Here is a 4744-nt window from a genome sequence, read left to right as displayed (position 1 = left end):
TGAAGGAAGGTCAGTCCAGTAGTAAACTTTATGCAATTTATGAAGGAAGGAAGGAAGGAAGGAAGGAAGGAAGGAAGGAAGAAAGGGAGAGAGGAAGGAAGGAATGTCAGAGATAGGTGGTCAGTTATGTTTCTTGTTTCACGTTGGATGTGTATCATGAAATGAACTGACAGGTCATGGGTTAGAGTACTGCCAAAAGAGTGGCTGAAGCCCTGGGTCCTGGAGTCTGGGCTGGAAGGAGAAGGAAGCAAAACCTTGAGGGAGCCGAGAAGATGGGGAATGTGGAGAGAATGGGGGATGGCAGCGCTCCACCTGATGCAAAGTCAGAGTTAGTGGATTTAAGCGAACGAGGTCTTAGGAGAGGAAGATGAGATCAGAGAGCCAGAGGAGGACTGAAACTGCCTTGGGTGGAACAAGGCAGGTGATTCAAAAACCACCTTGTAAAACAGGGCAGGGAGGGAAGGAAGGGGAGTGGGGGCCGGTGCGGTGGATGTACTGTCCACGTGGACATTAACGTGCCTGACTTGATGGCAGATTGCAGGATAGAAAAAAAGATGGTAAGCCACTAAGGTGCCTTTAGAAGGTCTGTGGGGGGGTAGTGGTGGGCAACCAAGTGGCACAGGGAGGGAAGGAGGGATTGACTTGAAGGAAAATGAGTAAAGGTCTCTTTGAGGAGAAAGGAGGACAGATCTGGGAGTCTGGGAAGAGTGGAGAGGAAGGAGCAGTGCCCAGGCTCCAAAGGAAGCAGGAAAAGAAAGTTCCCTACCCCTAGGCTAATACTGAGGAGGTTGCTTACCATGGAACAGAGTTCCAGAGGGATGGAATCAGGTGTGCAGTGGGAGTAGGTTTCGGAGGAGGGGAGGGGAGCAGGCTGGAAGGAACCCTGCCCGCACTGGTCAAGGCGTGGCCTTCTCCACGGTGGGGAGGGGAGGGAGGAGGAGGCGGGGCAGGGGCCTGTTTGGTGGGTTGCAGAATAAACTTTGAAATCACAGGCGGCATTAAAAAAAAAAGGAATATACAAATGACTTTTTCGTTCAAAACCACAAAATATGTTATCTATAGACATGCACAGTGACAGCCATAAACCATCCTGTACCTTGTCAACTGAAACCCATAACCTGTTCTTTAGTTTTCAGTTTCTCTGACCTTATTGGTGAGAATCATACTTTCAACTTCTGGTAACAGTTCATTAGTAGCAATCATGCGCGATCTGAGGCATCAGAACATGCTACCTCCATGCCACCTTCACCCACCGTGCCCATGCCAGGCTCCTCCTCCTCTTCGGGGTCTTCGAGATCACTTGTGCTCGGTTTCACACAGCAGGGAAGCAGCCCTCAGTACCTTTAATAGTGCCGACAGTACCTTTCCCGCCCTAGCCGCAAAGTCTCGGAGCGAAGCATCACAACCAACTTCGGAATGGTTTTGCCTAACGTTCTCAGCTGTCAAGGGCCCTTCTGGTGTTCTTGGCAAGGTTATTGCAGACAGTTTGAATGTTTTCAAGAATAATTTCTGCATTGGTTTTTGAAATCTTCATTCATTGGATTTAGTGAGTCCAAAGGTGAAACACATGGAAGCCAAGCCCAGCCACCTCCTTAGCAAGATGCCTTCTTCAAAACCAGCTGTAGCAGCCCCCAGTTGCATCGGGAACGCTTCCTTTTCATTCACTGTACCTCAGTTGTCCCGCCAGACTGCAGCATGGCTGTTGTATCTGAACATTTGCCATATGCTCATTCAGTTCTCCCTCTTCGTCCTCACTAGCAGCAACCTTTCTTGAATACATTTTTCAGCTTGTGACTCATCACCTTTCCCTTTCAAGAGCGAGGAGTCATCTTTGGTCTCAATGAATTCTACTTTTCTGAGGCCAAATATCTTCAAGATTTAGGGTCAGTCGCTCTCCAAACACCTGCAAATGCATTTAAAAATGGGTCAGTTCCAGGGTAGAGTTTTTCTTTTATGATACCAAATGTATTCATAATACATTATGCAGGTGTTTTGATGAGAATCCAGAAACATCTTGAGACACCATATTTCTCAGAAATGTGAGAATTTAAGACCATTGCTGTTCCAACAAGTCTTGTGTATAGAGCTTTTTATTGCATTCATTTGCATTATTTTGTTTACTTCTCAGAACTCTGTCAATTAGTCGCAACTCCATCTCACAGATGAGAATGGAACACAGAGAAAACTCACCTAAAGTCACACACTAGGAAGACGGTGGAGCCAGAGCTAAGCCCGGTGTTCTCTACGCTAGATCATTCTGCCTTTCAGGATTAAGGGCCAATCAGACAATAAGGTCATTCCACAACCAGGCACCTGGCAGGTTAGAGCTGAAAGAGACCCCTTTCTGTATGTAGTTCAAGCCCTACCTTCCTAGATATTCAGTAAATGTATCTAATTAGAAAAAAAAAAATGTGAATCGTTTGACTGTATACCTATAAATATTATCCCTGGAAAGAAAAGGAACATTTGGTAAATGTACAAAAGATATGGGAAAAATTTGCATGTTATCCTTGTGGAGGGACCATGTTAATCTTGTCTGTATTGTTCCGGTTTTAGTATACATGCTGCCGAGCACTCTCCAGAATATTTTAAAATGAATATACCACGATAGAAAACACCAAAATGTATCACATATAGTAAAGGTCAGTATTGTTTTGTGAGACTTTTGTGTTGGTTGCATATATTTGTAGATACTGCGGGTCATGATATAGTATTTATTTCATGCTGTGGATTGTGCTAACAAATGGCGGAAGGCCACTGGTGTGGTAGAAAAAGCACTGGAAAATGGGCTCAGTTACTGGACTCGAGGCATTGCTCTGCCAGTAACCACCTGCGTGAGCTTGGCCAAGGAACTTAACCCATCAGGGCTCCATTTCTTCATTTTTAAAATGAGAGGGTCGAGCTAGATGTTTTTGAGATCCCTTTCCCTAAGATTCTATCATTCTGGTGATTCTCTCATGGCATCGATGAGGCACAAAAGCCTTTGAAACGAGGAAGGTGGGTGGAGAGAGGTGTCAGGAGCAGCAAGGCAAGCACGAGCCGGGTGCAGACACACAACTTTCCCGCAACAGCTGCTGCCCCGGTGCTCATTCTTGCTGCTTGTCATCATGCTGGTAGCACCCCAAGATGTTGCCGCCACGAGGGTGTGAATGATGACCGTGCTTAAATCCAAGTTGGAGCCTGTGGACAGCAGTGGAGGTGAGGACTGCCAAGCACACACACCTGGTACCACTCTTGGCACTGCGAGGTGCTCAGAAGCAGTTCTCGATGACAAGCATGATGAATATTCCAGGGACGAAGCAAGGGAAAGGCAACCTAAATAGAAAAAGTTGAAACTCAGGAGCCATATTTCCTCTACAGTCTATGCAGCCCTAGAGTAATAAAGGTTTTCCTTAGAAAAAAAGAGGGGAGAAATTTCAGAAAATATGCAATGTGAAATGTTTAGTATCATTCGTTTTCTGGTGTATACTAGCACTTAGTTTTCTGTAAAGAACAGGGACCAGTTATCACTTCCCACTCATTTGATGATAAGATGTAAAGTTAATTTCATGGTGGGGAAATACCCAAGAGATTGCTTGCTTTCCATTAATATAGAAGACATTTTTGACACAAGCACATAGGACGTGTACATGTACGCATACACACATGTACACACACGAGAGCTGATAAATACATTAAATGTCTAAATTATTAATTGATCTTAAGACAGCATACAACATGACAAGCAACAAGATTATCTGTGTGATATGCACCCACATGTAGAAACTGAGAATGTGTTTTTTTTTCTCACATAGAGACGTAATACCAGAAAACATTCTGCCTTTGAAGAACAAGAGTACAAAGGTGTTCCAACAATTGAAGGTTACAGTTTTGCCCAATTGCTTATTATTCATTGCACTTGGAAATAGGACATGGAGGGGACAATAACCTTTCCCAGCCTGGATCTCTTTAGCATGCTTTAATTTAGTGTTACCCCCTAGGTAAGATTTAACAAGATGTCTCTGTTGGCCTGCAAAAACAAAACAAAACAAAACAAAAAAACCTGGTTGACAAGAGCCTTGTGTGTCAGGAAGCAGATCAGAAGTGGACTTGGTTATTGTTAAACACTGTGTACTTTTAAAGAAGTAGATTAATAATTTAAGGCATTTTAGTACTTGTGGAGAGCCCTGAACTGACAGCTCTAGGGCCCATTGCCTGTCTGCAGCTCAGGTGCATCCTGGGTCTAAACATGGAAACAACCCCATAGATGAGACTCTTCCAGTCACTCCAGCTAGACTGAGGAGAAGACACAGCCTGGTGGTTGAGTCTCACCATGACTGTGGCCGTGCGGCAGGCACTTCTGAACAGAGTCGGGAGGAGATGCACTTGCTAGACTCTCCTTTTTGTGTAGGTGACTGGAGAAGTTTAAGAGATGAATACTTTTTGTCATAACCTATTGTGACAGACACTAAACGCATGAGACTACTGTGGAATGTTGATGTAGCGTCTTTGGTTGGTCTGTTTACTTCCAAAAGACAAACACAAAATAAAACAAAATCCAAAACCAAAACAAAAAATAACTCCAAACAAAGTCCCAGCCACAGGAAAAAAATACCCAGCCTATACTAACCGAGTGGCCGTTATTTTTGGCTGTGGGCTGGGCTGGTGAGACGCTGTTTGGCCGGCTGTCACTGTGCACAGCCGTCTGACTGGAATTTTCGTGAGCTGGGAAAGGAATGGTTATATTTGGCCTCTGGAAGGGAAG

The 4744-nt window shown here is 44.6% G+C and overlaps 1 pseudogene; it reads right to left on the bottom strand.

The window, feature by feature from the left end:
• Window positions 1–2480: 2480 nt before the first annotated feature.
• On the bottom strand, window positions 2481–2575 carry LOC132682562 (U6 spliceosomal RNA; annotated as a pseudogene).
• Window positions 2576–4744: the final 2169 nt, after the last annotated feature.

Source organism: Panthera onca, chromosome A1 (genome assembly GCF_046562875.1).
Source record: "Panthera onca isolate mPanOnc1 chromosome A1, mPanOnc1 haplotype 2, whole genome shotgun sequence".
Lineage (NCBI taxonomy): Eukaryota > Metazoa > Chordata > Mammalia > Carnivora > Felidae > Panthera > Panthera onca.
The sequence above is the reverse complement of the archived record's forward strand: the minus strand, read 5'-3'. Positions and strand labels throughout refer to the sequence as shown.